This window comes from Macrotis lagotis, chromosome X, assembly GCF_037893015.1.
Source record: "Macrotis lagotis isolate mMagLag1 chromosome X, bilby.v1.9.chrom.fasta, whole genome shotgun sequence".
NCBI lineage: Eukaryota > Metazoa > Chordata > Mammalia > Peramelemorphia > Peramelidae > Macrotis > Macrotis lagotis.
Genome location: NC_133666.1, coordinates 78,350,156 through 78,375,683, shown reverse-complemented (window position 1 = coordinate 78,375,683; position 25,528 = coordinate 78,350,156). Strand labels below are relative to the sequence as shown.

The 25,528-nt window shown below is 38.0% G+C and overlaps 1 long non-coding RNA gene across 1 annotated transcript in view; it reads left to right on the top strand.

Moving 5' to 3' along the window:
* Nucleotides 1–25,528, top strand: part of LOC141502501 (uncharacterized) — a 168,105-nt gene that overhangs the window by 88,447 nt on the left and 54,130 nt on the right. The window contains exon 3 of the long non-coding RNA XR_012472557.1: nt 9,435–10,204. This is a non-coding gene — a long non-coding RNA (uncharacterized LOC141502501). The remainder of the gene's footprint in view (nt 1–9,434; nt 10,205–25,528) is intronic.

The following is a 25,528-nucleotide window of genomic DNA, read 5'->3' as shown; positions in this document are numbered from 1 at the left end:
GTGATAATTACTGACCAAAACCCCATTCTTTCCTCTTTCCTCTTTCCCCTGCTCTATGACTGCCCTCAACTTTGTTGTCTTCAAGAGTCAGCTGAGTGGCACAGTGGGTAGAGTACCAGTCCTAGAGTCAGGAGGAAAGGAGCTCAACCCCAAGCTCAGACACTTAATAATTGCCTAGCTGGGTGATCTTGGGCAAGTAACTGAAACCCCATTCCCTTAAATAAATTAAAATTTTGAAAACAATTGCTGGGTTTTTTAAAAAATATTTTTATTGATATTTTCTGTTTCTTATATCACCAGGGTATCCCACATGTGTCTCTTCCTCTGTTCCTCCATGAGAGTCATTCCATATGACAAATAGTATTTTTTTTTTGTTTTAGGGAGGAATGGATGTATTTGGAAAAAGATGTTACTTGTTTAATCCCTGTGTACCTCTCACCTCCTGGACAAGTTAGGGTGTTACCTTCCCATGTATCCTTTTCAGGTCCATTTGTTTTTTCACATTTTGTTACAGCTGCTATTATTTTTCTATTTCTGTGACATTCTTTTCTCTTTAAATTGGTATAGTTACCATGGACATATACAGTTTTCTTGGCTTTGCTTATTTCACTTTGAATCAGTTCACAAAGATTTTTTCTTGGTTCTCTGCAATTTTCATACCCATCATTTTTTTCTTTTTATAATATTTATTTTTCATTAATTTTTTAATTATATTCTCTAATTGGAACAGAATGCAAGTTTTATTTCAGTAAAACATTTGTAGGCTCCTTTCTGGAGATCATGAAAGTTATTTGTTTTAGTTATTTAAATGGTCTCCAGTTTACTTGACAATATTTGGGAATAGTATAATTCAGAAGAGAAAAGGTGCACATGCAGTTCCATCAACTTGTAAGTATATAAATGAAATAAATATTTATCTGATGAGAAGTCAAAACAAAATTAACACAAATTCATCCCATTTTCTCCCTAGAGGTCAACAATTTACAAAGGCCCCACCAGAAATGTTCTTTTTCTTAACAGGAAACAAACATGGAGGGAAACAATAATGTCCAATGACTTTTTGACTCATCTCATGGTAATGATTTTACATATCATGTTCTTTAAAATTATATTTGTAAAAACAAATAATAATGAAGCTAAAATCTACAAAGAATGAATCCTGGCATTTTCAGATTGCTCAGCTTTAACCAAAGGCTCTCTAGAAATTATTTTCAATATTACCAGTAAGTAAATTTCTATGACTGAAGAAGTTTCTTTCATGGAAGAAAAATTTGATACAGTGTATGTTTGTCCTTAGTTTTTGATGAAGACCACAATATCAGGGAGATGATATCATTACTAGCACGTGAACTGGATTTTAGTTTGTTGGCTGGGTGCTGTACTAAGTCACCAGCCTCACTTTCTCTTCCAGAGCCATCTGGGTACAGAGGCCAGATATGAATCAGGATGGCTGGAGACAGTCCTGGATTTGAGGCAATCAGTTTAAGTGATTTGCCCAAGGTCACACATCTGGTAAGTGGCAAGTGTCTGAGGCTGGTTTTGAACTCCCTTTCTCCTAATTCTAATTCCAGTCCTTTACCCACTGCACCACCTAGGTGCTCTTGTGATACTGTAATGTATTAATGCATATTTTATCCTAATTATATATACATACAATCCATATAGTGACAACAGGGAGGATGCTGACAATCTATCTGCACTTATCAAGTGAAAGAAATCATCTGTCTGTTTTTGAGATCACTATCTTTATTCACCTTCATTCGAATTGACTTTTAGAAATAGATTGTTGTTTATGACAACTTGTGTAAAATACCCATTTATAATCAGATATAGCTGCGAATATAAAGTTCAATACATGCAAGCAACCTTACCCAACTGGTCAAGAAAAAGGTTCCGCATACATTCTTACTTCAGTAATCACAAATGATTAAGTCTGCATTAGAAAGCAAACAGAATGCAGTTCACTGTGAAGTCCAGAATAGGCTTTCTTCAAGTCTTGTTTAAGACTTTGATTTTTTAAGTGCTATGATTACTTAAAAAAAAACATGCTCAAGAGATTATGATCAAGTTAAGTGGAAGTCTCAGAAAATCTGTAATGGGCAAATGAAACTCATCAGTTTCTCAGAACTTTAAATTATTTTACAGAACCTGATTAACTTGATAAAACATCCAGAATTAACCTAAGGATGTTTTTCATATCAGAAAACCATGAATTATCATGTAAAAATGTACGAAGTCCTTCTAATTACTGAATTAAAAGTAAAATTAAATAGTCCCATTGCAGGGATTATAATTTTCAACATCAATTAATGTATAGACACTGCTGCCCTCCATTGAGTTGAAACAGGAAAATAAAACATCATATGTGTATACAGAGATAAAAAAATGTGACCAGTTGAAGTACAAAGCTGTTTCATGTGCTGGTATGTTGTGAATACTGTACCTTTAGAGTTAAAGCAGAGAATGAATCTAAGAGATAGGCCCTGACAGAGTGTTCTGAATATCCCATGCTGTCTACTCATTTTTCAGTGTCTTCTACCTTGTGAGGCAGTTTTAAGAATCTGGGAGAACAGTTCTGAATTGCATTTAAAGAGAGGTTAGATCAAGTGGACAAGATACTGTCTGGGCTATTGTTGCAGCAACACCAATATAAAGTGAAGTTTATCTGCATTTTCAATACTAAGACATTTGGGCTGTCTGATGAAGGCCTTTCAAGGAAGGTAGGAGGAGGGGAGAGACCAACATATCTTTAAGGTACCAAAAGTAAAAACTGTAATCCATTCATAGGGAGCCATTCCTCTCATGGGAGGGATCTTTATTCTGAAAAATCCTCAAACCATTTTCATTTTCATCAACTGTTTTGAGTTGAGAACAGTTCCTATGTATGTCTTTTCTCATTTCCCTGCAAAACCAGGGGAACTCTCTGTCAACTCTGTAACTAGAGGCACCTGCTGTCTATGTAACTTTTGTGGAAACTGTCACTAGCATGTTTCTCTATTCAGAAAAATCAAGTTTTGTGATAATTAACTTTTTCTAATGGAGAAAGGACATAAACTCAGTTGCATCATGTGGAAAGATGCTAATCACCTTTGCTCCTTTTTCTGTTTATAGTCCTAGCCAGCCTTTGTTTCTGGGGACAGCACACAAAGTATAAAAGAATCCTAAATGTTTGCAAGGTGCCTGGTTATGTGCCTATATGTTCTTTCAATATAAAGTTGGAATGGTGGTTTTGATACAACATCCTGCTGTAGATCCTGTCACTAACAAGTCCAAGCAGTAGATGTCCCTGTGAGCTGACTCCAACTGGGGTGGCCTGGAGCTCCCACCTGCTGCTACTCCTGTCCCAGAGGCGACCAGTGCCATCATTTCTGCCTTGCAGCTGCCTGGGCTGAGATGAGGGTACAATGAGAGCCCTAGGACATCCAAGTGTTTAGCTCATGATGGACAATGACCATGTCAGATTGGTTATTCCCTCGAGGTTTACCCCATAGGCCAGTAGCTGAGTTTCCAGTAATCCTGAATGAGTGGTGCCCACACACATCATTTCTTAAAGCATGGTGATAATACTCCGTGACATTCATGGTCCTTGCCTTGTTCAGCCATTGCATGGTGAATGACCAATTACTTTGATTCCATTTCACAACTATAAATATTTTTGAATGTATGGGAACTTTTTCAAATTATTGATGACATCCTTGGGGTATGTGGGAGTCTTTGTAAAGATTTCAAAGTATTTGTTACTTTCTGTGCATATGCCCAATTCATTTTCCAAAATAATGTCATTTCATACCTCTACTTGCATATTCTCACACTTTATTTTGTTATCAAAATCATATTTGAATTTTAAGAGGAATGTGATGGAATTCCATCCTAACCTGTTTGTTTTTCAAATATTTTATATATAATTAGGATAAAGTGCTTTTTTGCATGTTTGGAAGGATTCACTTTCAAAACCGTCTGGATTTTTTTTTCATCAGAAAACTCATTTAAAACCTTGATCAGTTTCTTTTTTTGAGACAGCTCATCAAATCTTCTATGTTATCTTCTGTTCACATGGACAGTCTATATTTTGGTAAGTATTCATCTATTTCAAGTAGACAGGCAATTTTTCTGGGATCTACTTCAGTCAAATAACTCCTATATATTGCTTTAATTACATCTTCATTGTTATACATTTATCCTGTCATTTTGGAGACTACTCATTTTTTTCTTTTATTCAAATTAAACAATGTTTTATCTATTTTGCTAATATTTTCAGAAAAACAACAATTATTTTTATTTATTAGTTTGTTTTTTTTTAATTTACTTAATCTCATCTGATTTCAGGATTTCCATTATGATGTCTAAATGGATATTTTCATTGTTTTTTTCCCACTTTTATAATTTCATGCCCAGTTCAAAAATCTTTGTGTTCCCTGTTTTATAATTACAAGCATTTCTAGATGAAGGTTTCACCTAAGTAATGCTTTCATTGCATCCTATCGATTTTAGTATTTTACTCCATTTTTTATCTCTATTAAGTGAAATTAATACTTTATACATTGATTACTTTATTGACCAATTCATTCTTTAGGATTATGTTCTTTAGTTTCCATTTAATTGTTTAATCTAACTTTCTACAGATAATTCCTCTGGAATTTTGTACTATTAAAGTACAAAAAAGGGTCTCAGTTTGATATTTATGTTTTTTCTCCATAAGGTTATGAGGTTTGTTGCCCTAACAATTACTTCTTCTTGTAAAGGTGCCATATTCAGCTGAGAAAAAAATCATATTTGTTTCTATTTCCTTTCTGTTTTCTCCAGAAGTCTCTCACATCCAGCTTTGAATATATTCTTGCTATCTCCTTGACTCCTTTTGTATCTATTTTATGCAGATTTGTCTAATTCTGAGAGGGGGAATGGTGGGTTCATCCATTAGTATAGTTTAACTATTTCCTTCTGTAACTCATCTGTTTTATTCTTTTAAGAAGTCAGATGCTTGGCCATTTGAAGCATATTTGTTTAGCATTGATATTACATTAATGTCTATGGTACCTTTAAGCAAGATAGAGCTTTTCTGCTTATCTCTTTAAATTAAGTCTGCTTCAGCTTTTGCTTTGTCTGAGATCATGATTGCTACTGTTGACTTTTATACTTCATTTAAGGCTCCAGAGGGAAAGGGGATGTCTGAAGCATCAGACTTTTTCACATGACTGTATTTAGATTTTGATATGGGAATTTGAAAGTCTTTGGTGGTCCCAAATTGATGTGATTTGGGGAGAGGATTGGTCACTGCTTTCTTTAACCAGGAAGAAGCCCTGATCCTTCAGAATTGCAACTGATACTGCTCCTCAGAGTCCCTGTACCTCTGGGATGATAAGTGATGCTATTCCTCAGGGTCCCTCGTAACTTGTGAGCAGAATTAATACCTGCTCCTCAGGGTCTCTGCCTCCTTTAGTGCAAAATGCTCCTGTCTGCCATTGAACTCTGAACCAGAAGTCTGTATAAGCAAATACATGGCCAAACTTCTTCCCTCTCGTCTCTGGTAGTAGCGCAGGGGCCCCCAATAATCTCTTTCTAAGCAGCCACCGGGTCCCCTTACTGTGTCTGGATTGGGAGCTCTCAAAGGAGAAATTGCTTCTGTCTATGAAAGTTAATTATCTGAAAAATGAAATAATTTTTAAATTCACATTTTACAAATAAATAAACCTTGATTTAATAGAATGGTGAGAATCCACTTAAGTCAGGTCAACTAATTCCTCAGTAATCATTGATAAAGGAGGATTCCCAGAGCTTATTTTAACAACAGAAAGTGGATTAGAAACATATCAGAAAACTTAGAAATTAGTTTTGAGCATAATTCAGTTAGATGATGCAAGTCATCCAACTGGTTTTCTTCTCCCAGGCTTTCTGAACCCAAAGTCATACTGTGGTCCACACTGAGCTGTCAAAGGGAGATTGCTCCAGAATTTCTTGCCCCGCAACTGAAGCATGTTCAACCCGAATATTCCTTACATGGGACATGTGGCTACTATACAAACTTGTGATTTCAGTTGCCAGAAAAGCAAATCCAACCGTTGTAGATTATACTACTCAGGTAATACTTAACCTCTAGCTAAGGGAGCTTATTCAAGAAGTCCAAAGAAGTTAGCTGTTGCCCCCCTCTTTCTCCAGATGTAAGAAAGGCCAGCATAGCTTTTAACAACTTCTTTATATCTTATGATCATTTTTTTCCAACACAAATATTTATTGGGTACTCAATGATTTTCTAGTAAATCAAAACGTCTGAGTCATCTATTTATTTACAAAAACTCTATGGAACTTGTGTTTACTTTACTATGTCTATAAGTTCAGCTTACCTGTTAATGCTAACATAGCCTAAATTGGGGAGCTTAATCCTATGGTCAAGCTAAACAAGAATGAAAGTCTGAAGATTTTCACTTCATTATTTTATAAACCAATCAAAGTTACTAATTCTAAAATTAATGCTAATTTTAAAGTTACTAAAGTTGTTATGATTTTCCCTAGATTTTTAGTTGATTCTTTAGAGTTCTGTATTCTAATCCCTTTCAGTGTGTTCCTTTTCTTCTCTTATTACTGAAGCTAACATTTCCAGTACAACTTATCAGAATAGTGGCAATAATGGGTACTCTTGTGTCACTCCTTACCTTATTGGCTGGCTTCTACTTTATTCCTTTGATGGATAACACTTGGTGATGTTTTTAGAGAGATCTGCTTCTCATTTTAAGGAAAGCTCCTGTTTCCTCTGGGCTCTCTGGTATTTCTACTAGGAATGTGTGCTACATTTTGTCAAAAGTTGTTTCTGCATCGCTTCAGATAATCATTTAATTTCTGTTGGTTTTATTTTTGATAAGATCAATTATGCATCTGATAATTTTCCTAATATTGAACCAGACCTGTATACCTGGCACAAATCCCACCCAGACATAGTCTATGATCCAGGTAATAGATATTATTGTAATCTCCTGGCTAGTATTTTGTTTATTATTTTTGCCTCTATATCTATTAGAGAAATATGTCTACAATTTTCGTTCTCTGTTTCTACGCTTATTGCTTTAGGTCTGACACCAAATTTACATCATGAAAAGAATTTGAGAGGATTCTTTATTCCCCTGTTTACCTACAGTGTATTTTATAGTATTGGAATTAATTGTTCTTTTAATATTTGGTAGAAATTCACTTGTGAATCGATCTTGACCTGGGGATTTTTCCTTTGGATGTGCATTGCAGCCTTGTTCAATTTTCATTTCTAAAATGCAAAGAAGCATTCCATTTGTTCTTCTGACAATAAGCTCTTTCAAATTTTTGCAAATATTCATCCAATTATGTATGCCTTCTCATTTATTTGATCAAAATAGATGCTAATTGTTGCTTTTTTTCCCTCTTCATAGGTTGTGAATTTACCTTTTTCATTTTTCTTACTGGCACTTAACTTTTTCTTTCTTTTTTAAAATCAAAATCACCAATGGCTTTCTTTTTAATTTTTTTTCAAAACACCAGCTCCTAGTTTGATTTCTAGTTCAGTGGTTTTCTTAACTTTAATTCTCCTTGATTTTCAGGATTTTTAATTGGTTGCTTAATGAGGGATTCATTCATTCATTCATTTATATGTAGTTGCAAGTTTGTCAAGTGCCAGTTTTTCAGTGGGATACATCAAGCTTCAATTTTTTTTTTACCTAAATGGTTATGTGTATTGTCTGTGATATTATAGGTCCAACTCCTTGACGCTTGCACTCACCATCCCCAAAGTTATTTGAAGAGGTTTGAATTCTGGTAGGACAAATAGAGTTTTTTCCATGTGGTGGGTGGTAAGTGCATATTTGAAAACTTCAGGGCAATTAGAATGAGGTCTTTTCCTACTTTTGCCAGTCCTCAAGGCAGCATCTGGATCAGTGCCTTAGCCACAGTGTTCTGGGAACTGGAAATTATTACATTTAGGTGATTTACTGGTGAGATCATGGAACCTTCAGTTAGGAAGATTTGAATTCAAATCCAGCCTCAGACACTAACTCTGGAACCTTGCTTGATCCAGGGTAAATCAGAGTATTTCTTGCCAAGCACTCTTTCATCTTTTGGCCTCCTCAGTAAGACTGATAACCCATCTCAATATCTCTGTGACCTTTCAGAGCTGCCTGGGGCACTAAGAGGCTAGGTGATTTGACTGTAAGCCTGCTACTGATGTGAGCCTTCCTGACTCTGAAGCTGGCCTTCAGTCCTTATGTCTCAGAGAATCCCTCTCTTCCATCCAGACACAGTCCAAGAATCCCCGTTCCATGAGCCTCACCTGATTCCCCCTGCTAGTGGCCTCACTCCCAGACTGCCTTGTACTTTGCCTTTGTTAATTTTGTTCTCTGTATACTTTCATGCACTTCCTCTTTCCTTAGAACAAAAGCTTAAAGTGCTTAAGAGCTCTGTCCCTAATATTGTTTCAATCTCCAGAATCTCCCACAGGGCCTCTTATGTAAGACTTATTAGGAATACAGGCTGATTTCTGCATTTAGCCTCATGTCCTTCTATGTGCATAGCACCTAGGACGAACCTACTTAATAACTATTGATTAATGATTTAATGATCTGGGGGGCTATCCTAGAGTCATTAGCAATGACTGTGATATTATCTTTTAATTATGGCTCAGTGAACATTGTCATAATATGTTACTTTAATATTTTATTTATCATATCTAATTGATTTATCCATTTTTTTAACTAGATAAGTGATATGAGGTGTTGCTCTTCTATCTTCTGCCAGGCTCTTTTCCAATTATGCCATCTGGGTATTTATCCACTCCAGGTTTTGCTTTTGCAAAGTTGCCATTGTGCAAAACTCTCAGGACAGCAACTTGACCATAATGTGAAATTGTCCACAGACCTATCTTCAAGGGAAGAAGGGAGGAGGATGTGGGTCAAATGCTGGTGAAGGGAGGGGATTGGGGGATGGTGTAAAGACACATGGGGTCTGGGGACAGAAAAGAGAGTACAGGAGAAGGATTAATTGTGCATTTGGGTTAACCTCATGATGGCCTGACCAGAATCAAGAAGAAGAACATGGGAGGGACAGACACATGTAGAATGGACACGGCCACAGTCAAGAGAGGACTGGCCACACGTAGAATGAAGAAAGACACAGGGTATCCAATCATGGATGGACAGAAGACAGACACTTGGAAGCCAGATGAGATAAATGAGCAGAATAGTCAAAGGTCTCCTCTCTCAGCACTGGAAGTCTCAGCCCAAGTTCCAAGCCTGAGTCTGCAGACATGGAAGGAATCACTCTGAACCTCCAAATCTGCTTTCTTTTCTCCTTTCTACCTCCATAATACCCTTCAGATTCTTGACTAAATTTAAACATTTTCAGGGTACCGCATGCATCCCTTCATCTTCCTGTCCTTGTCCCTGAAAGCCATGCCATGTGACAAATTGTATTTTTTGTTTTAGGAGGGAGAGAAAGTCAACCCTGCTCTAGAATACACAGAGGAAAAGATATTTTTTGTGGGAGAGACTCTTTCCAAAACATTCCAGTTCCTACCGGCTCACTCTCTGTGGGAGCACATCTAACCTCAGAACACTCAGAGGAGAAGACACTGGTTGAAGATCGTATCTCAAAGAATCCTTTTGGATCGGCAGTATCACTTCGTCTCAAAGCACCTTCTGTCTCTGAATGGGGAGGAGATAATACCTGCGGATAAAAATAATCTCTCTGAGCATACTCTCATTCCTACGCAATTGCCTTCTGTCAAAACAGCTCTCTGAACACTCAGAGGAAAAGACACTGTGGTAGAAGACACTCTCTGAGAACATTGTGGTGTAAGAAGGAACCCGGGTAGCCTTCTGGGGAAAGAAGCCAAGCTTTGAGAGATACGAAGGGGGGCCTCCAGTCTGTCCAGTGCATTCTGAGACCACCCCTTTGCTTCTCTTAATAAAGGTTGGCTTCTTTGTCCAGAAAGGCTTCTCAGGTTCTTTCCTACACCACCCACTACAGGTTTGCTCTGTGTGAAAACACATCTAGCCTCTCAACCCTCAGCGGACAAGATGCTTGTGGCTGGAACCACATGCTTGAAGAACATCCCAATTACTACGGTCCTGCTCTGTACAGAAAGACATCAAGAAGGAAAAAATGATATTCCAATAATTGAGGCCTTTGAAGCATTCCTGATGAAAAGACAAGTGTAGAAAATGTGACTTTCAAATACAAGAAGCACTAAAAGGTAAATATGAAAGACTAATCCCTAGGAATTCACTAAGGTTAAATTCTATACTTTCCTAAATTGGAAATTGAATCATATATTTTCTAAGAATTGTTGTTATTCTTAGAGTAGGTAGACCATTTTTACGTAGAAAGGGGTTTGGGGCATGGGCCATCCGTAGGGATGACCTATAATGAATGGAGAGGTGTGAAATTTGGATGCTCTTGGAAACGGTAGAAGGGGGGGAAAGAATGGGAAATCGACCTCACGTAATGTACGTGAGCAAGAAAGATCTTTTACATAGGAACAGAAAATGGGAGAGGAGGGCCATGTTCAAACCTCCCACATCTAAATTGGTTCACAAATGGAAAACGCACTTCCTCATTTAGTCAACAAAATCTATCTTATCCTATAGGCAAGAAGAAAGAGACGATAACAGAATATAAAATGAGTGAAAAAAGAGTGAACTGATGACAAAAGGCCAAGGGTCTTTTGTAAGAGACATAAGTAAAGGGTCAGAGGAACAGTAGAAAGAGGCAGACAGGGAGAGCAGGAGAGAATGAGACAGATAGAGAGGGAGAGGGAGAGGGAGAGGGAGAGGAGGAGGGAGGAGGAGGAAGAGGAAGGGAAGAAGGAGGAGGAGAAACAGAAGATAGTAAAATGGAGGGATGAAGATGGCTAATAATTGTAATTGAGTGAATAGGATGATTTCCCTGATACAATGGAAATGGGAAGCAAAATGAATTTGAAACCAGATTCCTACAATATGTTGTTTTTATTCTTTCAAGAAATATAGTTAACAGAAAGAGATTAAACACAGTTAACATAAAAGGTCTGAAGTAGCGATTGTTATACCTCATCTGAAGTAAAACATGCAAGAGCAGCAATGATAACCTCAGACAAAATAAAAGCCCAAAGAACCCTGATTACAAGGGGCAAGCAGGGAAACTACAACTTGATTAAAGGAGCCATAGAAAATGAAGTAATATCAATAGTATACACATGTGTAGGGAATGGCCTCGCATTCAGATTGTTAAAGGAGATAGTAAGTGAATGAACAGAGAGTAGAACAATAATAGTGGAAGAATTCAACTTTTCCTTCTCAGAGCTAGTTAAATCTAACCATAAAATATGAAAGAATTCAATAAGATGAATGGAATCTTAGAACCTTAAATATGAAAGGTGTCTGAAGAAAACTGAATGGGAACAGAGCAGAATGCAGGCAGATCTTACTTTCTGTAAAGTTACATCATGCAAATTGGACTGTACACAAGGAACTGAAAGAACTCAGAATTCCAAAAAGCCACTATGTGACCTTGGCCATAGAGTCCTGGGATCTCTTACAGTTCCTGCCCCTCAGATTGGGGCTCAGTGGCCTCCCACTGACCCAAGACATCCCCAAAACCCTTTCAAGAAATCCTCCAAGTTAAAGCAGAAAATCAGAGCTTCAGAGAGACGTCCAGCCCCACTGATGGATCAGAGCTGGGCTTGAGACCTCCATGCTGAGAGACAGACCTTATTTAAGTGCACCTACTGGCCGGAGAGTTGGATTCCTGCATTTTGGTCTTGTGCCAGTCCTCTTTGAGGCCAGTGCATCTGTCCAGGGCCCCTCCCTATCATTTGTCCTCTCCTGAATGTTTACCTGTCTGGCCTCCTGCTATGTACCTGCTGGAAAGTTCTCCCTTTCTTCTCCAGGTAGGGCCTCATTGGGAAGGCCCCAACAAGCATCTGTTCCTCCTCATGTTCTGACTTCTCTGAGTCCACCCCACAGGTGCCCCTCAATCACGTCTCCATGGGGACAACAATCCCTTCCTCCTCCCTCCTGCTCTTTTCCCCATTCATAGGCAATTTCACATTATAGTCAAATTGCTGTATAAAAGAGTCTGCAGAATGGTCCCCCTATGTGAAGGGAGATCTACCTGGATAACATTGCTCAGGTGTATTTTTCAGCAGGTTTGCAATAATTGACCTAGAAGTCAGTGCATCCCAGAAATACTTTAGCAAATATATTCATGGAAGGCCTATTTGTGGTGGGAAAGGTTTGCAAATTGAGGGATGCCCATCAGTTGAAGGATAAATGAACAAATTGGTGTGTATGGTTGAACTATATAATTGTGCCACAATGAAGGACAAGCAGGATTGTTTCCAAAAACCAGGCAAGAATTATTTGAGCTCATGCAAAGTCAAATGAGGAGCACCAGGGGAACGTTGTTCACTGCAGGAGCAATACTGCAACATCACCAACTGTGAAAGACTTGGTTGTTCTGATGAATACAGTGATCTAACAGAGGTCCAAAGGGTCCATGATGAAAAGTTTTTTTCATATCCCAAGGGACAACTTATGAACACTGTGTACAGATATAAGAATCAAATTAAGAATTTGATTAAATTAAAGTGCCAAAAATATGACCTCAAATAGCAAAACTTCATTGATCACACATCTTAGGGCAGTATATAATTATTTTGTCTGTGTGTAACAATTTCCTTTAAATTCATTTAGAAAAAAAATTTCTTCTATTCAATAGAGTTATTAGAGATCAATTTCACCACATGTACAGATATGCTAAAGAATATCTAAGCAAATATGTGATCGTTTTAAAAGTCCACCCTTCATATGCTCTGTAGATGGGAGAATGGAAGGGGAAGTCCACCCAGCCCTTTTGGGGGATGTTAGAATACAGCCTGCCAATAGGAATTTTAAGTTCCAGAATAGGGATCAACTACCATTGGAAATGGTAAGCTGGTTGTATATTCGAAAAGCAAGACAAGCAGCACAAATGCTATATTCTAGCCTTTTAGATGTATACCATAAATTTTGTTTTTCACCTAGGGAATAGTGGGTTCTAAAATAAATCTTCTCTACCTATTGAAAAATTTTTAATTTTTTTTTAGTTTTTGCAAGGCAGTAGGGTTTAAGTGACTTACCCAAGGTCACACTGCTAGGTAATTATTAAGTGTCTGATTTGGGATTTGAATTCAGGTCTTCCTGAATTCAGGGCAGGTGTCCTATCCACTGAACGACCTAGTTGTCCCTATCTACTAATTCTAGACTAATAATAAATACATGATTATGTAAGGAATATCAAAAGAAACTGCATAAATTTCCTACTTTGGCTGGGAGAAGCTGTAGTTTCTTTAACTGAACTTTCGAGACTTTGACAATATATTGTCAGTGGGATGGACTTTTTGTTTTTTCATCTGAATTTGCTTTTGATTAATTCTAGTTCTATATAATAATAATAATGATAGTTTGGTATATCACAGAATATGTAAATAAATTTAGGATGTATTGTACTTTTTACTGTTTTTTAGTTCAATGGATCCATGAGCAATTGATATTTTTTCCATTTATTTAGATCTGACATGATTTGTGTGAAGTATATCAGGTAATTGTCTTCATATAGTTCTGAGATTGTTTTGGGAAGTACAATCCCTAGTATTTTATGTCATCTAGTTACTCTATTTGTTTTCAGGTATTAAAATGTTTTAATGTTCTTTCTTTGGTCTGTTACTTGTTTATTATTTGGAAATATCCCATATTTCTCTAATTGCATACCCTTTTGAATTCTTTAAAGTATCTTCTTGCTTCTTGAAGTCATCATTTTATTTTTTATGTACATTCTAATATTGAAGGAGTTTTCCACAGTGAATAAAGTTTTGTAAATCTTGTTGAAAGTGGGCAATGCTCTTTTGAAGATTTTCCCTTGGGTCATGGTAATTTCTTCATTTAACACAACTATCAATCTCATCTAGTTTCGATAATAATTTTCACTTCTTCACTTACATCTTTCTTCTACGCTTTGTAAAATTGTACTAGAATTTTGGGTCAAGCTATATTTTTCTTTAGGGTTTCTTGGAATATGGGCTTCAATTCCTCAGTTTCTGAGATTTTTCGCTTGAATATCCTTTGTAGAGAAATTGCTTTTACTTTTTCTTTTCAATTCTTTTGGATTTTGCAAGGCAATAGTTTTAAGTGACTTGCCCATCTTGCTTTTTCATCTTGAAAGCGTATTATTTTCCCAATCACATGTGAAAATATTTTTAGCATTCCCCTATTTTTTGTATTTTATTTTTTTCTAATTTTGTGCACAGTCCATTTTCAACATTCTTCTTTGTAATATTTTGAGCTCCACACTTCTTTTTTAGGTTTTTGCAAGGCAGATGGGGTTAGGTGGCTTTCCCAAGGCCACACAGCTAGGTAATTATTAAGTGTCTGAGGTCGGATTTGAACCCAGGTACTCCTGACTCCAGGGCCAGTGCTTTATCCACTGCACCACCTAGCCGCCCCAAGCTCCACATTTTTTACCTCCCTCCTTTCCCTCCTACTTCCCCATGGCAACAAGTACTAAGATATATGTGAGACATGTAAGATCCTGTTAAACACAATCCCTTTTTTCATTGCAATCACTTTTGCAAGGTAATGAGTTCCATATTTAAGCCTTCTCTCCTTGTCCTTCCCTCTTCTTACAATGGATGGCATTTTGAAACAGTTTCATATGTGCTTCATGATGTAAAATATATTTCCATGTTTGCCACAGTTGTGGAAGAAGACAGAAAAAGCCAAGGGATAAAAAACACATCCAGCAACAAAGTGGAAAAAAATATGCTTCAATAGGAAGAATCAATCACTTTTTTATGTGGATACAGATAGCTTATTCCTCCATGAGACAGTCCTCTGTACGTGTCTTGAATCATTGTGTCACTGAGAAGACCTGAGACATTCATAGATAATCATCTGTTTCCAGTATTTTGCTACCAGGAAAAGGGCAGCTATAAATATTTTTGCACATGGAGGTTTTTCCTTCTTTTTTCATGCTGTCTTTGGAATATAGACAAAGTGGTGATATTGTTGGACCAAAGGGTATGCACAGTTTGGTTGTCCTTTTGGCAGAGTACCAAAGAGCTCAGCAGATTGGTTCAATCAATTCACATCCCTACTAACAATCCATTATGGTCCGACTTTTTACCATATTCTCTTCAACATTAATCCTTCTCCATTTTTGTCATATCAGCCAATCTGAAAGATGTGATGCATTATCTTAGAGTTGTTTGAATTTGCATTTCTCTGAACAATAGTGATTTAGAGCATTTTTGTCTGACTATAGATCACTTTAATTTCTTTATTTGAAGAAATTTCCTCTTCATATCTTTTGACTATTTATCAAATGGGAAATGATTTGTATTCTTATGAATTTGACTCAGTTCTTTTTATCTTTTAGAAATGAAACTTTTATCAGAAATAATGGATGTAAAAATTGTTTCCCAGGTTTTCGGCATTACTTCTATCCTTGTTTGATTTGTTTTCATTTGAGCAAACCTTTATAATTTTAGTGTAATCGGAATTATCCATTTTGCATTTTGTAATGTATTCCATTACTTGTTTGGTCATAAACTCCTTCTCTCTTTATGGATATGGCAGGTATATCACTTTTGTTCTCCATATTGGCCTATGATATCACCCTTTATGTTGAAATCATGTAGACTTTCATACATTATCTTGGTATATGGAGTGAGATATTGGTTTATATCTATAGTCTGCCATACTGTTTTCCATTTTCTCAACTGTTTTTGTTCATTAGCGAATTCTTATTCCAGATGGTGGAGTCTTGGGTTTCATCAAAGAGTAGATTACTATAGTCATTTACTATTGTTTCTTTAGTACCTACTCTATTCCAGTGATACACTACTCTCTTTCATAGGCAGTATCAAACAGTTTTGCTGACTGCCGCTTTTTACTTTTTATTGCTACATGCATAGGCCACCTTCCTTTGCATTTCACATAATGGATTCTCTTGATATTTTTGCTCTTTTGTACCCCTCAATGAATTTTGCTATTTTTTTCATGCTCTGTAAAACAATTTTCGGCAGACTGATTTGATGCTGAATAAGTAGATCAGTCTAGGTATAATTGGTATTTTTACATTCGTTTGGCCTCCCCCGGAGCACCTGACATTTTTCCAAGCATATTTTTTATTCACCTAATTTTCTGAGTTTATTCTTTTTGTGGGAGGATTATGTTTTTTTCCACATCACTAGTATAATATTTTTCATGACTGTACATTTTTAACCTATATCAAGCAACTTGCTTTCTCAGTGAGAGGGAGTGGGCTAGGGGGAAGGGAGAGAATTTGGAACTCAAGGTTTTCAAAGTGAATGTTGAAGTGGAGAAAAATAGAATACCACTGAAACTAAAGATAGTTTCTCTCTCTCTCTCTCTCTCTCTCTCTCTCTCTCTCTCTCTCTCTCTCTCTCTCTCTCTCTCTCCCTCTCCCTCTCCCTCTCCCTCTCCCTCTCCCTCTGTCTCTCTCTCTTTTTTTTTTCAAGGCAAATGGGTTAAGTTGCTTGCCCAGGGCCACACAGCTAGGTAAAGATAGTTTCTTTTTAAGGAAGGTTGTGAGCCTATAGGACATAATCATGGAAGAATACGGACAATAACATTTTTTGAAGTTTAGCAATCAGGAGTTTTTCTAATAAGATTTTGTTCATAACCAGCTTTGTTTTATTCTCCTGGATGACAAACTCTCCAAAATGCACATTTTTTTCTCTGCCTCTTGATTGGCAACTGGGCTACCTAAAGGGAAAAGATCCAAACACATAGTATAATACTTTCACCCTTTTTTTTTGAATTTATTTTTTATTCTCATTTTGTACAAATGTTTTGTTTTACATTAATAAAATATTCTTCTTTACAAGTAAACAAAATACCCCTCCTCCCCCATGAATATAGATAGACTTGTTTGGGCAAAAAAAGTAAAGGGGAGAGAAAAAAATTAAAATTAAAAATAAAAGTAATAGTAATAATTGTAGGTATGTCCAGGTGGTGCAATGGATGAAGCACCAGCCCTGGAGCCACGAGCACACGAGCCCATATCCAGCTTCCTAAACCCAACAATCACGCAGCCGTGTGACATGCAAGCCACCCAATCCCGACTGCCCTGCAAAAACCATAAAGAAGAAAAATAAAGACCCAAAATAAAATAAAATAGTAGTAATAGTAGGGGTGGCTGGGTGGTGGACAGATCACTGGCCCTTGATCCAGGAGCACCTGGGTCCAAATCTGGCCCTAGACACCTAAAGGTCACCCTGCTATGTGGCCCCAGGCAGGCCATCCAGCCCCACTTGCCCTGCACCCTACCCCAGATAATAATAACAAAAAATGTGCTTGGGTCTTTGTTCCAAAACCAACAACTCTGTCATAGGTGGATCTTATTCTTTATGATAAGTCCATCACAAAAGTTACTTCCATATTTTTCCAATGTTGCCATTGCTGATCGCAACTCCCTCCTTTCTTATTTTTCCACTACCATGTACTATGTTTTCTCTCTCCTTTCACTCTGACTCTGCTGTAGGGTTGTTGAGTGGCTCAGCAGGCAGATCCCTGGTCCTGGGGCCAAGAAGCCCTGAGCCCCCATACTACCCCTTAGGCCCAGAATCCACCTGGCCCTATGGTCCTGGACAGGCCTTCCAATCCCATACCCTTGCAAGCAGTAAGAAAGAAAATGTGTTACATCTGACCACTCTCCCCCCATGGTTCATCCTGTCCTCCTTTATTCAGATCCCCATCCCTTCACCCTGCTCCCCTCTCCTTCTTACTCCAGATGTCTATACCCCATTGAGTATATATGCTGTTTCCTCTCCTAGTCACCTCTGATGAGAGCAAAGGTTCCCTCATTCCCCCTTGCCTCCCCCCTTCCATATCATTGCAATAGCTCATTGTAATAAAAAAAATCTTATTATGTGAAATATCTTGGACTATTCTCCCTCTCCTTTTTCTTTCTCCCATTCCATTTCCCTTTTTTTCTATTGATTCCATTTTTACACCATATTTTATCTTCGAATTCAGCTTTCTCCTGTGCTTCAACTATAAAAGCTCTCTCTACCTGCTCAATTAACTGAGAAGGTTCATATTAGTATTATCAGTGTCATTTTTCTATGCAGGAATACATGCAGTTCATCCTCATTAAGTCCCTCATATTTCCCCCCTCTCCTCCAATCTCCGTGCTTCACCTGAGTCCTGTATCTGAAGATCAAACCTTCTGTTCAGCTCTGGCCATTTCAAAAGGAACATTTGAAATTCAGCTGGTTCATTGAAAGTTCATCTTTTTCCCTGGAAGAGGACATTCAGCCTTGCTGGGTAGTTGATTCTCGGTTTCATTCTAAGCTCTTTTGCCTTCTGGGTTAAAAATTATTAAAACAAAGACAGACTATTACCCTTAGACTACTCTTAAAGGAGGAAGAGAGGCCTTATATTCCCAGTGAGACACCCTGTTGATTCTACTAGGGAGTGAAACTGGATTATTTCCAGAAAGACCTTGCATTGATTCTGATAGGGAGGGAAATAGTGGAATACTTCCAGAGAAGAGATCTTGCAGTCTTAATTAACCACCTATTTGATAACAGACTGTGAGATGAGTAGCCTGCCTTCTCTTGTTTGATAAGTATTAAACTGAAGAGACAGTACAGTTCCTTAGAAGATAATGCATACTCAGACATTAATTCAGTTAAGAGAAGGTCATTATAAATCTTCTGATACCCTCGCCACCTGGATGGTGAGGTAATATTTTATGAAAAATTTTTATTCTTCTCGTTGTTGCTGGGTATATTTTTTGCGTAAGGATTATAACTCTGAAAACCTTAACCAATCAGGTTGGAAGAGATGGGGCTATGGAGGGGGTAATCGTGCTAGGCCATATAATCTTGCTTGACTGACTCCTGGGAACAGGTCCTTGGTCTTCATGACATTTGTTAGACTTGGAGTATGCCTTTTTCTCAAGAAAAGCCAAAAAAACTTTGCCTTTTTGCTCAGAGGAGTCTCTATATTATTTAAGTGGATTTTTATCCCACACACTGGCATAGGAGGGAGGTGGACAGAAGTAAGGCAGGTAGTCTGGCCGGTAAGAGAGACTCCCACATAGATCCCACTTCTGCTCTTCCTGGACATGCAGCCTCTCCTCTGTTTCTTAGTTTTCTTTTCTGTACCATGTGGAGTTTGGACCCGATGCTCATCACTGAAATCCTCCTCATCTTTTCACAGCCCACATACCCATGATCTGTTGGGAGAAGCATCCTATTCTTACCTATTCTATTAAGGGCAGCACCACCCCACCAGCAAATCTGCAGCCGCTTTAACCTAAAGTTTGTCATGAATGCCACAAGTCTAGAGACCTGAGTGGGTCCATTTCCCACTTTCTGCTTGTAACTGGGGCCTTTCCACAAGTTCCCGATGTTCAGATGGGTTTCTGCCCTTTTTCTGGCCTGCTGGCACTACTGGAGCCATTTAAGGGAAAGTATGGAGGACCTACACCAAAACAGGAGCTTGATGTTCCTCCCACTCCCCACACTGCCCTACTCCAGTCATTCTGTCACTTCATGCCTTCTGATAAAACCCCACTGAATCTGGATCACAGGAGGGGAGCCCAGCTTTGGATTGCCACCAAAAAACAATTCCTTTCAAACACAACTCACTTGGACCTCCCTTCTACTCCTCCTTTTCTCTCTAAGCCTAGCTTCCCTGTCTCATCAAATGGTCTTTATATAAACCTATGGTAAACAGAAATCCCCCTCCTCACAGAGAAAAACCTGAAGAAAATTAGACCTGGATTAATCTCAGAGGCCATCAAGGCTAATTCCATCATTTTACAGAGGAGGAAATGGAGGGTGAGAGATGTAATGGGAATTTCAGGAGTTAACACAGTTAGACACTTAGCATCAGGTTTCTAACTCAAAATCTCTACTGCAAGGCCAGATCTTTTCACATCATGCAGGCCCCTCCCCCCAATCTACTTGGTGTTCCTTTACCTTTCCCTTCCTATTGTTCCTTGGGTCTCCTTATTCTTTTGTCTAGCTTTTCCACAATATTTGCTTTCTTTTACACAATATTTCTGCCCCTTGTCTTTGTCACTTTCCTTCAATTTCCCTGTCTCTATTTCTCTCTCCCCCTCTACTCTTCACTCTGTCATCATCCCTTTGAAATCTTTATCTCCTTAGTCTAATTACAACCCATGAATACATGGTTGCTTCTTTTCCACTGTTATGATTATGATCACAACTTTAGAGTTCTAAGGAACCAGCTACATTGTGGTAAAACAGCAGTTAAGTTTGACACACACACAGACACAGTATGAATGGCCTAGTGTCAAACATGTATTCATTATATTAATTAGAATTTGAATTCAGGTAATTCTAACTTCGAAAAAGAACCCATTAGGGAACCTGTCTGCTTAGCACTGTATATTCCTCCCACTGTGTACTTGTCTATTTCCTCTGGATTCTCCCTTCTGTCTGTCTCATCCTAGATATCTTATTTCCTCTGATTCTCTCTCACTCTGTCTCCATCTCTTTTTCTCTCTTTCTCTCACTTAATCCAAGAGGATATCTTTTTCATTCCTGGGCATCCAGAGCATCATAAAACTTGACCCATGCTTGCAAATGGGTCCTATCCTTTTAACTCTTTTTGACTCCTTGTTCTCCATCTCTTTCTCTCCCTATGTCTCTCAGTTTCTGTCTCTCTCTGTCTCTGTCTCTCTCTGTCTCTCTGTCTCTGTCTCTGTCTGTCTGTCTGTCTCTCTCTCTCTCTCTCTCTCTCTCTCTCTCTCTCTCTCTCTAGCTATATCTATCTCTGTCTCCCTCCCTCATCTTGATATCTCCATCTGTCCCTCTATGTCTCTCCTAGCAGTCTGTCTCTGTATTTCTTAATAACTACCTGGCACTCTATGCACTCTTTGTCTTTATCTTAAATTTTTTATCTTTCTCCCTCACATTTCTCTCAAAAAATCTCCATCTCCCTCCCTTGTTTTCACTTAGCTTCCATTTGTAATATAATCATGACTTACAGCATATATTTAAAGCTGGAGGGTCCATAGATTTCAACCTTGCAGTACAACACAAACCCTAGGACTAAATACTCTATGTGAATTTCTCCAGAGTCCAGTATTTATTGCAAATATTAACTAGGATTTGGATTCAGCTTATTCTGATTTTCAAGAACAGTTCACTAGGAGAACCAGGTATTTTGGTCTACATGCTCCCCTTACTGCTGACACTCTTACTTTCTATGGAAGCTTCCCTCTGTCTCCTCATCTTCAGTGCTTGATTCCCTCCAATAAAATCCAACTCAGTAGATCTTCAAATTTAATTCCAAGTAGACATCCCCTTCTCTCCCTGGATTCTTGAGGGTCATGGAAATGGAGGGTCTTCAGACACCACTAAATCCAGTCCCATCAACTTACTACTGAGAAAACTGAGGTTGACAGTGGTTAAGTGACTTCTCCAAAACAGATTGTAAACAGCTGAGGTGGGTTCATCATTGCAAAAGTCATCTCCAAGTATAGTGCTCTAACCACAATGACACCTACAGGGCTTGACCTACATTGGTTAGTCATCTTTTCCCTGTACTTCTCTACTTTGCCTGTGGTCTCTTTGCTCTATGGGTCTTCCTTCCTTTATTTATTTTCAAAGCCTCCTCTCTGTCTTTTTATTTCTTTCACTTGGCCACTGTGTCTCTGTCTTGTTATCTCTGGCTCTTGTTCTCTGAGTCTCTGCCCCCTCTGATTTTATTGCTATACCTGTCTTTGTCTTTCCTGGTCTTTTTCTCTCAGTCCAGCTCCATCTCTACTTCATTCTCCTTGTCCCTCTCACTACATTTGCCTCAAAATCTGATTTTTTCCTATCTATTATTTGCCCTGTAAGGACAGGCCTTTTCTTTTGTATTTATCCCTAACAAGATCATAGATTGAAAGCAGGAAGGAAGTGGAAGGACAGCTGAGCTCATTTACATTTAACGAAAACAAAAAGAAGCTTTTCCACTCTTAGTGACCTGTCCAGTTAATGTATGTAAAATAAGATTTGAACTGAGGTCCCTAAATTTCAAAGATCATTCCACTAAGGGCCACAACTTTTTTGATATAGACAGAATTCCCAACCCTCCTTTCTGGGTTTTATACACTTTGATGCCCTATTTTTTTTTTAATTTTTGCTAGGCAATGGGGTTAAGTGGCTTGCCCAAGGCCACACAGCTAGGTAATCATTAAGTGTCTGAGACCAGATTTGAACTGAGGGACTCCTGACTCCAGGGTTGGTGCTCTATCTACTGAACCACCTAGCTGCCCCACTTTGTTACCCTCTTCCCTCTCATTTTGATTATCTTTTCCAAACCCAAATTCACAAGGGAATTCTCTGTACTACTTGATACCAAAAAGATCAAATAGGTTAAACAACAATAGAAACCATTACATCCATCTCCATGATTTTACTAAAGAAAAAAACTGAGGCTGACACAGTTTAAATAACTCTTCTAAAGTTAAAAAGTCAGAGCTGCTTTGGGTATATAAAATCTGAGATTCAGTAGGCTCTTAACACCAGGTCACCAAGTTGGCTTACCTTATAATTATGTGGTGTCTCTTCTTAACCTCTATCAACCGCTATGGTCTCAAACCCTATTCCACAATTTCTGTAGATAAATAATCTCTTCTCTCAATTTATTTCTCATTATCACGCAATTCTCTTTGTGTGTCTTTCACTCTCAGTATCTCTTTCAGTGTCATTCACTGTGATCTCTTAGCTATATTCCTCAGCATCCTCCACAAAAGGTTCTTCCCTTTTGCTCTTGCTCATTATCTTGTGGTTCTGTGGGAGAGTTTCTGTCTGTTTCTGTTGGTGCATCTTTTGTGCCTTTCTCTATTATCTCACTGCCACCCTCTACATATATCTCTATATCTGTAACTTTCTCATTCTGTTTCTTGCTTTGTCTCTTTTTATTTTTCTCTCTCAGTCCTCTCTAACTCACTCCTCATTTCCTACCTCTAATGACCAATTAATGATAACTGATCTTTAATTTGATACCAATCCATAGGATCAAAAATTTAGGACTGGAATGAAATCTAAGGGTGACTAAATCCAACTCTAATGTAAATTAGTACATTCGAGATCAACCTTCTAAGAGAATTCCCCAGGATTAAACATTTATTAAGAACATAACTTAGGATTTGAACTCAGAATCCATTGTAGAATGGGTCCATAAGGATATGAAGTTGTTTTACAATTTCCCAACAGTACACACTCACACCTATCTCATGTGGATATTTGCCTCTGTCTCCTTCTCAATCTCAGTGATTGATTCCCTTGAACTTCCTCTTTCTCCACTGCAAGGTTAATTCCAAGTGGGCATCCTTTTGGATGTCTATAAACAAGAGGTTTATACAGCTGGAGAACCATAACATATGAAACGATCTAACCCAATAAACTCAATGAGATAAAAATGGATACTGCTAGTGGATAAGGGTTTTCTACAAAGGAAGAGAGTTTGTTCCCTCTTGATTTGGAATTGAGACTCAGTCAGCTTCAAGTCTGATGGTCTAATCACTAGGACACCTAACTGATCTGCCCTACATTTGCCAGGGGTTCTCTCTCTTTAGAACTTTTCATCTCCCTGCTCAGTTGATCACTACCAAATCCTTTGCTCATTACCAAGTGAATTCCTTTCATTTTTCTTCCATCTCTCATTCTTTTTAACTTTTCAATTTTATTTATTTAAGGCAATGGGATTAAGGGATTTGCCTAAAGTCACAGTGCTAGGCAATTATTAAGTGTCTGAGGCCAGATTTGAACTCAGGTAGTCCTGAATGTTAGAACAGAGCTCTCTGCCCTGTGCCACCTAGCTGCCGCCTGGCTCTCATCTTTGTATCTGATTCTCTCTTTGTCTCTCTGAACCTCTCTGATATTATCCCTCCCTCATCTGCAGTCACTTATGTATTTCTCATTTTCCTCAATAACTGGCTCCTCCATCACTTCTTGATCATGATCATGTGCTTTTCTCTTTTACTTTCTCTCTTCTGTTTCTTATTTCATATTGTATAGCTCACTGAGTTTCGCTTCATATCTCATTGTCACTATCTGCTGTTATTGCTTTATGTCTCTCTCTGACTCTCTTGCTCTCTTCTTTCACTCTCTCACCTTCCCCTCTCCCTCTCAGCCCCCAAAAGTCTTTTATCTTTTTACTAATTACCTACCATAAATAAGAGATTTATCCTTTATTCCCTTTGATGCCTATGTTCATACATTTAGAGACAGAATTAATCATAGAAGTTAGTAAGTCCAATTCTGCTATATTAAAATAAAAGAAAAGCATAGAAGCCCTAATTGCATTATTTATTGCAAATTATTCATAATGTTAGCTAGGATTTGGACTCAGGTAGTTCTCAGATCCAAGAAGAGTTCACTAGAAGAGCCTGCTGTTTTCTCTAAATGTTCCTCTCACTGCACATACTTCTATGTACTTTGGATGCATCCTTTGTTCACATTCTCATTCTCTATGACTGACTGTCTCTAAATCTCAACAAATCTATTACAAGCTTAGTCCCAAGTAGCCAACCATTTCTCTCTCTGGAATTGATAACATCGAGCTTCCACACTGTTCGACACCACCAAGCCAAGCACAATGATCTAACTAAAAAGGGGTTGCTAAGGGATAAGAGAATTCTTCAGTATATCCAAGCTTTATCTGCGCTCAAGTTGGGATTTAAAATCAAGTAATTAATTCAAAGCATAGAGTCCTCTAAAAGGACCCCTTTTTGGGCTTACTCTTCAGTTGATAGACTTCCCTTTCATTAACATCTCTCTCTCACTTGTAATGTCTACTTTCTTCCTCATTTTCCTGCATAATGGATTTTCCCATTATTCTGTTAGTCCTTAATATGTGATTTTCTTTCGTTTTCATTTCTGCTCCTCCTCCTCCTTTCTGTCTTGTCATCAAAAACTTTTTCTCCTTATTCCAATTTTCACCAATAAATAAGTGGTCTTTTTTCTCTTTTCTTGACAATGATGATTCATTTAGAGGCATATTTAACCCTAAGGACAACTGAGTTCAATTTTATTATAGGGTAACAAAACAGAGAAGCTTAGGCACTCTGGATTTCTGTACGCCAAATATTCAGTAGGTTAACTTGGATTTGGACAGAAATAATTCTGACTTTCTAGAAGAATCTTCTAGAGGAACTGACTATTTTCCACTACTTATTCCTACCACTGCAATACATTAATTTCCTGAGGACTCCTTATCCCCAGTACCTCCTTTCCTACAACTCTCAATAGAGTTTAATTCCAGGGGACAACCTTTTCTCTTTCTGGAATACAGAGTGATTCTCAATAGGCCCCATCAAATCCTACCCAATACACTTGTGGGGAGAAAACAGAGGCAGCCAATGTTTAAGTGATTTCTCCAGAGTGAGAAAAGTTGTATAGCCAGAAGCTGTGTTGGGATTTAAAATCAATAAGTCAACTCCAATGAGAGAGATCTAACCACTAGGACACAAAGCTGCCTTCTTCTACAGTGGCCAAGTGGATCCTACC